This window comes from Macrobrachium nipponense, chromosome 7, assembly GCF_015104395.2.
Source record: "Macrobrachium nipponense isolate FS-2020 chromosome 7, ASM1510439v2, whole genome shotgun sequence".
Taxonomy (NCBI): Eukaryota; Metazoa; Arthropoda; class Malacostraca; order Decapoda; family Palaemonidae; genus Macrobrachium; species Macrobrachium nipponense.
This window is the reverse complement of record NC_061109.1, coordinates 19638157-19652078: the sequence shown is the minus strand read 5'-3', so window position 1 is coordinate 19652078 and position 13922 is coordinate 19638157. Positions and strand designations below refer to the sequence as shown.

General features: G+C 37.1%; 1 protein-coding gene across 1 annotated transcript in view; it reads right to left on the bottom strand.

Moving 5' to 3' along the window:
• The window catches only part of LOC135217203 (terminal nucleotidyltransferase 4A-like), an 82333-nt gene that overhangs the window by 31448 nt on the left and 36963 nt on the right, over positions 1-13922 (bottom strand).

The window sequence follows — 13922 nt, the reverse complement described above, 5'->3', positions numbered from 1 at the left end:
GATCTAGAGCGAGAACCCCGTCTATTCCTCCAAGATGACGGTTCTCGTGAAGCCAAACTAACTTCCTCTCTACAGGTAGTTGTTGACTTACGACCGCAATTGGTTCCAACCAACCAGTTGTAAGTAGATTTGGACGTAAGTCGACCCATGTTAATTTACCGTAAGAATATTATACTAGCCTAGCCTACACTAGTGTAATCAGTACCATCTATGCATATAGGGTAGCCTAGCCTACACTACACAGCATTACTTCATACATATAATTGTTAATTTCAGCTAATTCTCTAGGTTCAATGCACATTGGCTTATGATAATTCAGTACCACGAGAAATTGAGCATTTAACAAGTTAGCCTCACATATACAATGATGATGTTTTCATGGTACATACGTGTATATTATTATTGTATATAGTATATGAATACAGTAACCTAGCCTGTAGTATACTGTATACTATGTAGGTTATTTAGAAATTTATAATGCAGTTGAATATCTAAACCCAGCATTCTATGGTCCCGAAACTCCCATGGTTCTGTTTGATTGTAAATCAGTGTCTCCCATATGCCGGTGGCGTTCGCGAGTGAGCGCTGAAGCGAATTTTCAAGATTAAGAGTTCAATTTTGGCTCCTTTTTTTATTGCTGGATAGTATGCAACCATAAGAAATTTAAAAAAAAATATCATTATCATATATAAATATTGGAATATATGACGAGAAAAAAAATTCATATATAATTGTATAGAAATCCCGCTGTGAGCAAAATGGTTATAGCTAATGAGATAATTATTTTTTCGTTGTATTGTACACTAAATTGTGATGATTCTGGTAAGTAACAAATTGTAAACGATCAAAGCAACACAGAGAAAATATTATCACAATATGATGCATGAATTCGTAACATGCGGACGTAAAAAAAAAAAAAAAAAAAAACACCATAAATCGAAATATTGTGCTAGAGACTTCCCGTTTGTTGCAAAATAAAAGTAATTGATTGAATATTACTAGAATAAAAGTTTTGTAGCTTCCAATCGCAGTTTTTGACCATTTCGGTCAAGTTAAAGTTGACCGAAGGTCAAATTTTTTCTATTTATTATGTATATGAAAATACTTCAAAACTGATAAAAGCTACAACCATGGGTTGTTTTTTGTTGTATTCTACATGAAATTGTGCACATTTTTATATATAAAACTTTATGTAATGGCTAATATAAAATGGTGCAAACATTACGATAATCGGACAAAAAAATTTCAGATTTTTTATGAAGTTACTGCGCGGGCATAAGGAAAGTTTTTTTTTTCATAAATTCACCATAAATCGAAATACTGCGCTAGAGACTTCCAAATTGTTGCAAAATAAAGGTAAATGATTGAATATTACTAGGATGTAATAGTTTTAGCTTACAATTGCATTTTTCTACCATTTCGGTCAAGTCAAAGTTGACCGAAGGTTGAAATTTTGGCACATCATTATTTATATGAAAATATTTTCAAAACTTATAAAAGCTACAACCATGGGTTGTTTTTTTGTTGTATTCTACATGAAATTGCACAAACTTTCATATCTAAAACTTTATGTAATGGCTAATATAAAACGGTGCAAACATTACGACAATCGGATATAAGGAAAATGTTTTTTTTCATAAATTCACCATAAATCAAAATATTGTGCTAGAGACTTCCAATTTGTTGCAAAATAAAGGTAAATGATTGAATATTACTAGAATATAATAGTTTTAGCTTACAATGGCGTTTTTTTACCATTTCAGTAGAGTCAAAGTTGACCGAAGGTTGATATTTTGGCGCATCATTATTTATATGAAAATATTTCAAAACTTATAAAAGCTACAACCATGGGTTGTTTAGTTGTATTCCCCATGAAATTGCACACATTTTAATATATAAAACTTTATGTAACGACTAACATAAAACAGTGCAAACATTACGACAATCAGACAAAAAAATTTCACATTTTTTCGGAAGAGTTACCGCGAGGACGTAAGGGAAATTTTTTTCATAAATTCACCATAAATCAAAATATTGTGCTAGACATCCTATTTGTTGCAAAATAAAGGTAAATGATTGAATATTACTAGAATGTAATAGTTTTAGCTTACAATTGCATTTTTCGACCATTTCAGTAGTCAAATTTGACCGAAGGTTGATATTTTGGCACTTATCAGGATTTAAATTAAATTATTTCAAAATTGATAAAAGCTAAAACCATGGGTTGTTTAATGTTGTATTTTACATGAAATTGCGCAATTTCATATATAAAACTTTATGTAACGGCTAATATAAAACGGTGCAAACATTGCGACAATCGGACAAAAAAATTTATGATTTTTTCGGCAGCTACCACGCGGACGTAGGAAAAAGTTTTTTCTCAAAAAATCACCATAAATCAAAATATTGTGCTAGAGACTTCCAATTTGTTGCAAAATGAAGTTAAATGATTGAATATTACTAGAATGTAAGAGTTTTAGCTTACAATTGCAGTTTTCCACTATTTCTGTTGAGTCAAAGTTGACTGAAGGTTGAAATTTTGGCACTTATCGTTATTTATATGAAAATATTTCAAAATTGATAAAAGCTACAACCATGGGTTGTTTTTAATTGTATTCTGCATAAAATTTCACACATTTTCATATATAAAACTTTATGTAACAGCTAATATAAAACGGTGCAAACATTATGACAATCGGACGAATAAATTTCTGATTTTTTCGGAAGAGTTACCGCGCAGACGTAAGGAAAAAGTTTTTTTTAATAAATTCCCCATAAATAGAAATATTGTGCTAGAGACTTCCAATTTGTTGTAAAATGAAGGTAGATGATTGAATATTACTAGAATATAAGAGTTTTAGCTTACAATTGCGTTTTTCGACCATTTCAGTAGAGTCAAAGTTGACCGAAGGTTGATATTTTGGCACAACGGGATTTATATGAAAATATTTCAAAACTGATAAAGCTACAACCATGGGTTGTTTTCAGTTGTATTGTACATGAAATTGTGCACATTTTTATATATAAAACTATGTAACAGCTAATATAAAATGGTGCAAAAATTATGTCAAAGTGACGAAATACTTTCTGAGATATGTCGCTGATGCTTTTTAGTGCTTGCGCACCTGGTTAACAATTGTAAACAAAACAACAGCTTGATCCGTGAACTCCCAGCATCCCTCAAGGTGTGTGATTCAAAAGATTTCGCCAAGTAGGCCTATAACTATTTTTCCGCGAATTAAAAAAAAAATCTTTTTGCGGCTACGTTTCATAGGTCAATTCGGCACCCAACAAACAATTTTCATCGATGTTTAATATATCCAATAGGCATTTAAGGGTTAACTTCTCCTACATAAACCTCTTCTTCTTCTTCTGTCCCAGTTTCCGTTTTCAGCTTATTTTCTTCTATTTTTTTGTTTTCTTCCTATTATGGAAATTCTTTGTTTATAGGATTTCTTCCATCCCTACCTTGGTTCCATCTTCCCCGATACCTCTGGTTTTCCCTCCTCCTCCCAGAAATGGCATTGCCTTCTGACAACCCCCACCATTCCCGTTCCTCTTTAGTCCCTAATCCCTCAAATAGTCTTTTCATTGTTTGCGACACTGTTTCGTACTCTAACTTTTCTTGCCCACAAGCCACTAATACCATTTGTTTTTTATTTTCCGTGAAATTTGCTTGCTCTATAACATGATAATCCTTGACTTCCCCTTCAAACGCACCTTTCCCCATTGCTCTTTCACACTCAGATGCTGCCTTCTGGTTCTTTTTGTTTGTTTGTATGGTGCTTTTACGTTGCATGGAACCAGTGGTTATTCAGCAACGGGACCAACGGCTTTACGTGACTTCTAAACCACGTCGAGAGTGAACTTCTATCACCAGAAATACACATCTCTCACTCCTCAATGGAATGGCCGAGAATCGAACCCGCGACCACCGAGGTGGGACGCTAATACCATACCAACCACGCCGCTCAGGCGCTGCTGCCTTCTGGTATCTATTTAAATAGTCTGTCATCTTTTCACTAGATTCTCTTATTAGAATGTGTCTTTTTATTCTGCCTTAATTTTGATGTTACTTCATGACTAAACATTTTTATGGTACAAAAATGACTTACTAATTTTCAAATATTAATACTGATTAATACTGTATTAGTAAGATTAAATGATATCACATAAAAAATAAAATTTTTCTCTCTCTCTCTCCTACAGAGATGTATGGTTTTTTTTTTGAATGATAAATAATTGATTTACTATTTTCAAACATTAATATTCATGTATATAGCAATAATATCAATTCATTAAAGATGATATTAAAGTGAATTAGTAAGATATTAGTTTATAAATTTGAAAAATTATGTAAGAATGAAGGAAATCCCAGTCTTCTTTCTCAAACTCCAGGTACTAAAATTGTCAGATATGTCAAGTACAGGCGGCCCGTGGTTAACAGCGCAATCACTCAACGGTGAATCGGTTTTACTGCGGTCGTCAAAAATATTCATTAAAAAAACAAGGCATTTTAAAGGTATCTTTATGGCACATATTTCAGTTAACAGCGACGCTGTCTAACGAGTTCATACATTTGTAGAAATGCCGTTCAGACCATAAAGGTTATGCAAATTATATTAACAAATTTTATGGAGAGTTATTACGTAGGTATTAGGGTAAAATAAATGCCTCTGACGCTGTTCTATGCCGAAAATATAGTTACATAAGTGCAAATTTAGCTATGGATGTGTCGATTCATAAATGTTCATGCTTTTGTTTAAAATGTGTATGAAAATGTATTACGTGAAAGGCATTTTTATTTCTGCATGTTCTTTCTTGTAAGCCGCCGCCTGCCGCTCTTCCGAAAATATAGATTTAAAAAAAGTGCAAATTAGTGATCGATGTGTTGATTTTATAAATGTTTATGCTTTTATGTTTAAAATGTGTATGAAAATGTATTACGAATAGGGTATTTTTATTTCTGTGCAGAAATATGATAAAAAGGCCGCTTTTGAAACTCCCCTTCAAGTTATCGACTACGATGTTTTTTTCAAGTTCGTTCTTGTATGCCGCCGTCTGCCGCTCTTCCGAAAATATAGAGTTAAAAAGAGTACAAATTTAGCGATAGATGTGTCGATTTTTCAAATGCTTATGCTTTTATGTTTAAAATGTGTATGAAAATATATTACGTAAAGGTATTTTCATTTTTGTACAGAAATAAGATACAAATTAAGGCAGCCTTTGTAACTACGCTCCACGTTGTCAGGGGATGGTTTTTCATGTTCGTTCTTGTCCGCCAGTTCCGAAAAAGGCATTGTGTTATTTTATTAATTATGCATCTTTTCCATAAATCCTTTAAAAAGTTATACATTATTTCACTGTATCCAAGAATAATGATAGTATTCTCAATATTATTGTATTTTAAAATACTATGGCAAATTTAAGCCCGTATTCCGCGGAGCGGCCAATGTTGTGGTTTGAAATCAGCTGATGAATACGAGTTTGTTTCACCATAACGCAATTCTGAGCGAATGCTCTTGCCTCTAGTTAACATAAACGAATATCTATATACTTGACTTATATGAGACAAAGTTATTTTTCCTTATACAGCGTGTTTTTAGGTGGAAATATTTATTGAATGTGTCTCGTTGTGAATGTTTATTGCGTAAAAAATTATGTGATTCCGTTCGCAATAATCCTTTATATCATCGTAATACGAACTTTACGTTATTTATCTTATATCGGCGTGAAACCAACAGTAAAATGTGTTTTTTCAAGCACAGTAGTTTTGATTAAAATGATTTTATCCCAATTTCATCTACAGTTGTGTGATGGCAGACGTTTACTGCAGTTTTATCCTTGTTGCCGATGTATGATAATAGTCATTAGCAGCTTGAACAGTTTTCTCTGCTTCAGTTATAACTAGGTTTAAATTTAACGGTATATTTCCCGATTGATCTTTAATCTATATTGATCTGATCTATAGCGAATAAAAGATATCTCGGTTCCATTCTATACATAACGCCATTTATAACAAATACAGCAATGTTGCACTGTAGTACGATGATCGAAATACAAGCCAAACAGATGTTATCCAGTTCGGTTGTACTTAGGAGAGAGAGAGAGAAAAAAAAAAAAAAAAGTAGTTTCTCGTTCGGTTGTTAATGGCTGTACACGTTCACGCAACGAGTTTAACGTTAAAACCATATTTCCATCATTCTCTTTTGCTGTTATTGAACTTATGTAACTAGAAGATGTATAAATTTAGGCCATTGTAATTTGATCTCTCATAAAATCGGACTATCATAAGACTAATGATCGTAACCTGAACACTACAGCTACCTGTACACTGTATAAACTTTATTATATCTTTACATACTCTAGACACCCACATGTACTGTACAGTAAATTCTATAGTACTATACTGCATAAATATAATTTTACTTATTGCGCCGTTGTGGGATTACGGCGCCTTTGACTGGTCTAGAGTTTCGAAAGAAGGTGTGCGGCGGCCGTAGGCTTTAAAATCGCTCAGCGTCGAAAATCGCTTGGCGTCGGTGGCCAGGAACGGAACCCCTGCCGCTAACCGAGGGCCGCCTGTAATTGGACGGAGGGGGGAGGAGCTGTTGTGTTGTTGCCACCAAGTGTTCAAGCAATTTCTCTCTCTCTCTCTCTCTCTCTCTCTCTCTCTCTCTCTCTCTCAGTTTTAGAGAGAGAGAGAGAGAGACTCGAGAATTTTTATAGTACTTGTACTATTTGTTTTTAATACTTTAAAATAATAATAACAATAATAATATTAATATAACTGTAATTAAAAAATTCATGTTGTGATAGCATTTTACAGAAATACAATAATCTATCCATTTCACTCCTTTAAATAAGGATAACTCCTCCTCTCTTCTCTCTCCTCTCCTCTTTTGCCACCACAGGATATGTATGTCATAGTGGTAACTCCCTCTGTTTTGCTGGAAGCGATGTAAGTCTTTTCTGAGAGGACAGAGAGATAAACACTCTCTCTCTCTTTACCGAGATGAAAGAAATTTCATGGTACTACAATGTAAAATGTTTATTGATATTTTCTGTTGTTAATAATATAATAATAATAATAATAATAATAATAAATCAATAATAATAAAAATACAATAATAATAATGATAATAATAATAATATTTTGGTAGAACGACCCTCTTTTAGGAAAATACTGTTAAAAAGAATGGCAGAATTAAGCGAGTTGATTTATATATTGTTTTTTTCTAATTTTCCTTACAATTCGCTTCTCAGGCTCAGCGATGTTTCTGAGTAACTGACCAATATTCATATTAGGAATTTTCAAAATCTTAAATGCTGAAGGTAATCTTTTATTGGAACAGGATATCAGGTCCAGGTCAAGCAGGGGTCGTCGTCAGTGCTGGTATTATTCCGTAGGCGTAGTTCAGTTCGGTGCCGGGTTCGTCTTCGGTTTAAGGGCTGGTATTGGTATTGGTGCTGGTATATCTGGTATTACGTAACGTTTCGACCTTCTCGCAGGTCATCCTCGGACGAGTCGATTGAAGAGACTGTAGCAAGAAAGTCTGTGGGGCGGTATTTATAGCGGCTCGGACCTAGAGTTGCATTCTCATTGGTCAGGCCGGTCTTGGACGAAGTCGTGGATATCGCCTCGAAGGTCTCTGGGATTCTCTCGTGCGAGTGCCACAGTAGTGTGCCTGGGGATGAACGACAGGAATTCCGTCCGTAGCAGGAATCCTGTCATCCCGTGGGGGCTCCTGATTATCTGGTATTGTCGGGGGGTCGTTCGCTGCTCTGTGGGCGGCGGTCGGAAGGAGAAACATTTCTTGGGTGATGTTAAGATTTGGTTTCTCCTTGCCTATATGGAGGGCTTCTAAGAGGCGCAGACGTCCAGGATCCGTTGTCTGGTCTATTATTCCTGCGGATGGGCCTCAACTGCCACTTCATCACGCAGCCAAGGCCGATGGATAAACGCTTGGAAATTGAATATCTCCTCGATGGTATCCAGAAGCAAGAAGACCTTGGGAACCTGCGGACGACTGACGCCCTTCAACCCCTTCTGCTTGCAGAGGCCCTCACCGGCCGTGGAGACTACCGCAGTGGTATCATCAGCCGTGACCTGAGGGAAGCAGCGAAGCAGTTAAGGAAACGTGAGGACGTCACTGTACGCAGGGCCGATAAAACTGCTGCTCTCGTCCTTATCTAGACTGAGGAATACCGCCGGAAGATTGAAGAAATCCTGGCGGACTCCACGAAATTTCGCAGAATTACCAAGAACCCCGTCGACGACATCAAGCGAGAGGCCAACCGGATTATTGAGACAGTCAACGCCGCCTCTAACGCCCTGCATTTGCCACCCATAACGGGTGACCATGACTTAGGCTACATATATGGGAATGTTAAGACCCATAAGCAAGGGAACCCCCTTTGCCCCATAATCAGCCAGATCCCTGCCCCTACGTACCTGTTGGCCAAGAAACTCAACACCATCTTAACCCCGTACGTCCCAGATAGGCACAGCTTGAAGTTGTCGGCCGAGTTCTTGGAAGCCCTACGAGCAACGCCCCCCGGAGGATGCATCGCTTCGATGGATGTAGAGTCCCTCTTTACCAACGTCCCCATAGACAAGACTATGATCTTGGACAGAGTTTACAGGGACCCCGGCACTCCATCCTTAAACATCCCAGAGCATGCCCTTCGAGCCCTGCTGGAAATCTGTACTAAGAAGGCCCCTTTTGCTGATCACCGCAACTATATGTACACCCAGATCGATGGCGTGGAGATGGGATCTCCCCTTGGGGTCCTTTTCGCCAATTTCTATATGGGTACCGTCGAAGAGAGGGTCTTCCAGAATTCCAACAAACCGAGGATGTACGTGCGCTACACTGATGACACCTTCGTCTGCGCCGACTCCAAGGATGAGATAGAGCAGCTGCGACGTGCATTCCACGACCACAGCTGCCTCATGTTCAAGATCGAACATTGCAAAGACCGCCGCCTCCCCTTCCTTGACATTCTTGTCGAACAGCGAGATTCCGAATTCAGCACGAAGGTGTACACGAAGCCGACGAACCTGGGTATGTGAATGAACGGTGAGAGTGAGTGCCCTGAGAGGTATAAGCGCTCCACCATCAGCGCCTTCGTCAGGAGGGCCCTCTCACACTGCTCCTCCTGGAATGATACACACAGTGAGTTGGAGAGCGCCACCCAGGTCCTCATCGACAACGGACACACCAATCGTGCTGTTGATGAATCTATAAGGAAAAATATGGAAGCCTGGTACCACCAGGAACCCCACCCCGATGTTGCAGAGCCCATCAAGCTGTTCTACAAGGGACACTTCCACCGGAGGTACAAGGAGGACGAACAAGCCCTCAAAAAGATCGACGAAAACGTCAGCCCCACCGACCCAGACAAAAATATTAAGTTAATTATCTATTATAAAACGAAGAAGACGAGCAGCCTGGTGATGAGAAACAACCCTTCGGTGCCCCTGCAGGATCCCTTGAAGAAGACGAGTGTGGTCTACCGTTACACATGCCCCGTCCGAGGATGCCTCGGCAAATACGTCGGTATGACCTCCATGCGTTTCTCCAAGCGAATCTCCTGCCACGCTCAAGAAGGAGCCATCTTCAACCACGGCAGGACTGCTCATAACAAACGGATAAAGAGAAATGATATTATTCCTAATATCGAAATAATAGACCAGACAACGGATCCCCGATGTCTGCGCCTCTTAGAAGCCCTCAATATAGGCAAGGAGAAACCAAATCTTAACATCACCCAAGAAACGTTTCTCCTTCCCACCGCCGCCCGCAGAGCAGCGAACGACCCCCCGACAATACCAGATAATCAGGAGCCCCCACGGGATGACAGGATTCCTGCTACGGACGGAATTCCTGTCGTTCATCCCCAGGCACACTACTGTGGCGCTCGCACGAGAGAATCCCCGAGACCTTCGAGGCGAGATCCACGACTTCGTCCAAGACCGGCCCGACCAATGAGAATGCAACTCTAGGTCCGAGACGCTATAAATACCGCCCCACAGACTTTCTTGCTAGTCTCTTCAAACGACTCGTCCGAGGATGACCTGCGAGAAGGTCGAAACGTTACGTAATACCAGATATACCAGCACCAATACCAATACCAGCCCTTAAACCGAAGACGAACCCGGCACCGAACTGAACTACGCCTACGGAATAATTACCAGCCACTGACGGACGACCCCCTGCTTGACCTGGACCTGATATCCTGTCCAATAGAAGATTACCTTCAGCATTTATGATTTTTTGAAAATTCCCAATATGAATATTGATCAGTTACTCAGAAACATCGCTGAGCCTGAGAAGCGAATTGTAAGGAAAATAGAAAAAACAATATATAAAATCAACTCGCTTAATTCTGCCATTCTTTTTAACAATAATAATAATAATAATAATAATAATAATAATAATTAAACTGAAATGACAAAATTCGTATGTAGTAGTATTTTAGAGAGATAAAAATGACCTTTCCATTTCACTTACATAAGGATAACTCCTCTCTCTTACTGTGATAAGAGAATTTTTATGGTAGATGCATGTATTTATTAATATTTTCGAATAATAATAATAATAATAACTAATTTTAAATGAAAATTCTTCCCTTTGTCTTTTTCTGTATCAATTTCCCTACCTTCTCGTAACTCCAGTGACGCTCGGAGCTGGGAAGCTGTCAAACATGTCAAGTAACAGTGCCATACGATGGTCAATGAATTTATTGGTTTGTATGCAATCTCTCTCTCTCTCTCTCTCTCTCTCTCTCTGAGGAGATCCTGGTACATGTATGTAATAAGTTTATTACAGTAGTACCTCGAGATACGAAAGGCTCAACTTACGAAAAATCCAAGTTACGAAAGCCAATACGAAAAATTTTACTGCTCTACATACGAAAAGTTTTCAAGATACGAAAGGTTGTTGCTATAAAAAAAAAAAAAAAGTCCCGAGATTCGCCAGGACCACCGAGAACAATTTTAAAAACTCCTGCGCCACCAACTGAGTAAACTCGCCACCATCCTCCCGCTCTCCCATTGGTTCCTGATGCTAGTCACCCCATAATGTCCTGCTCTCCTATTGGTCAGCATCTACCCCTTGTGCTTTAAGTATTCTATTGGTAAAAGGTTGCTGTAAATTGAAAAACTTAGTATTCATGCAATACATTTAATAAAAAAAAAGAACATATATAAAGATAGAATAAAGAATAGAAATGAATGGTTCTTATACGTTTGGTAGTTTCAGTAGTTTTGAAGAGGAGATAATGAAAATTTATGGCTTACTGTGTAAAAGTGATTGCTTGGCGATCGTTCGATACTCGTAAGTGCTGGATGTAAACAGACGTTTGGAAGCTTTTTTTTTGTTTGATTATTATAGTTAATGGTTGCTTAATAATTATTTGAAATGTGTACATGCAATACATTTAATAAAATAAAATGTGAATTAGATATCATAAAATATAAAATAAATCAGACTGCAACAAATACACATTTTTTAGAATTCTTCTTCTGTTTTATTATTACGTTTACGTATACGTATTACGTATGTTTCATTATAGCTGTCAGTTAACTCGGTATCTCCGTTAGGTAAAGATAGAATAAAGAATAGAAATGAATGGTTATTATACTGTTTGGTGGTTTCATTAGTTGAAGAGAGATACTAATGACAATTTATGGCTTACTGTGTGCTAGGAAAAATGATTGCTTGGCGCTCGTTCGATACTTGTCTCTCTCTCTCTCTCTCTCTCTCTCTCTCTCTCTCTCTCTCTCTTATTATTCCAATTCAATGGTATATTGGATGTAGGATGATACTTTAAGTATACATTTGGCATCTGAACTTTCAACATAGGCAGATATAGGCATTTTTTAGAAGGAAGTTCTAACTATTCCCGGGTTTGCGTTATTTGCGGGGGTCCCTGGTACATATCCCCCGCAAATACGGGGGGAACACTGTATACATGTTTTCAAGTCGAAATATGAATTTAATCTTTAAACGCCTATTGAACATATTTTACGTTGACGAAAATTGTCTGCCGTGTGCTTAATTGATGTAAAATACGTCAACTCAAAAAAGTTCCTTTAAATATTCGCAGAAAAATAGTTATAGGCCTACTGGCAAAAAAATCCTGAATAACACGCCTTGAGGCATGTGGGAGTTCACGGATCAAGGTGTTGTTTTGTTTACAAGTGTTAACTAGGTGGCGCGCATGCATGGATTTCTTTTTTCTCACACTAAAAAGCATCAGTAACACATCTCGGAAATTATTTTGTCACTTTGTCGTAATTTTTGCACAGTTTTATATTAGCTGTTACATAGTTTTAAATATGAAAATGTGTGCAATTTCATGTAGAATACAAAAAAACCATGGTTGTAGCTTTTATCAGTTTTGAAATATTTTCATATAAATCTTAAGTGCCAAATTTCAACCTTTGGTCAACTTTGACTCGACCAAAATGGTAAAAAAATGCAATTGTAAGCTAAAACTCTTACATTCTAGTAATATTCAATCATTTACCTTCATTTTGCAATAAACTGGAATATCTTTTGATTTATGGTGAATTTTTGAAGGGAAAAAAAAAAAAAAAAAAAAAAAAAAAAAAAAAAAAAAAAAAAAACCCCAAAAAAAAAAAAAAAAAAAAAAAAAAAAAAAAAAAAAAAAAAAAAAAAAAAATTCCTTAGGGTCCCAGCAGTAAATCTGCCAAAAAAAAAAATCAAATTCTTTCATCAGATTGTTGTAATGTTTGCACCATTTTATATTAGCCATTACATAAAGAAACTGAAGGGTTATGGGAAACTTCTAAACCAGGTGACGAAAAATATGGAGAAGTCTGATGTATCGCCAATACAAAAGAAGCTCAAGACGCTTGGTCATCCGAAGATGGTGGCATCTCCTTTCTTTTGTAATGGCCTTTCCCATAAAACTTCATCCATTGCTCCACTGACCAACCATGACAAAATGAACAAGGATTAGTAATAGTACATATGTTTCCTCTGCACCTACTACACGTTAATTGAGGATCTGTAGACACGATGTTTAAGAATCTTGAACAGGGAAATCCACTCACTCCAGGGCATTTCCTTTGACTCTTGCAAGATCCCAAAGAAAGTTACTTTGGTGATGCAAAATTCTCCATATCTCACAACATAACACACCTCACATAACACACCTCGCAGATCACACAGAGAAAGAAAAAAATAAAAAATTATGAATTAAACAGGCACACTAAATCAGCTTTAAACAGATAGAAAGTGATCACTTCCTATCTTAAAGGTGGTAGGAAAGTAACTGATATGTCACGGGACGCCAGGGGCATTCTGGGAACTACAATACCCCGTGACCAGGTGCAGATGCCAATAGTCCCTTGATCACAAAAGTTTTTATTAATTCTACCAGTTTACCAGCTTGGCGGTAGTATTATCCTAATGTTAAGACCTCAGGTTTGTTTGTATACGACAATAATATTTTTATTCACTGGATTCCATTTGAATGACATACTTCCATATATGTAGTTACAACTTACACTTCAATGAAACTCTTACTTACAATAAGCATCTAACTGGAACAAATAAATTGGTATTTTATGATGTAGAGTATGATCTAGCTCCTAATTAATTAAAGCTTAAACTATAGAAGAAAACTATGATATAAGCCAAGGACTGTATATAAACTTGATTCTTATACTCACAGAGGAAAACACTTCTATCTATGACGAAACAACATGAAATTAAATAAGTTAGGAAAATGACACCTTTGATCAGGATCTTCCACATGAGAGCAATTGAACTGAAGAAACATGGTTATAATTAATAAACACCTGAACTTCCACATGAGAGCAACTGAACTGAAGAAACTGTTATAATTAACACACACCTGAACAAAGTTGTAATTAACATGTTTCA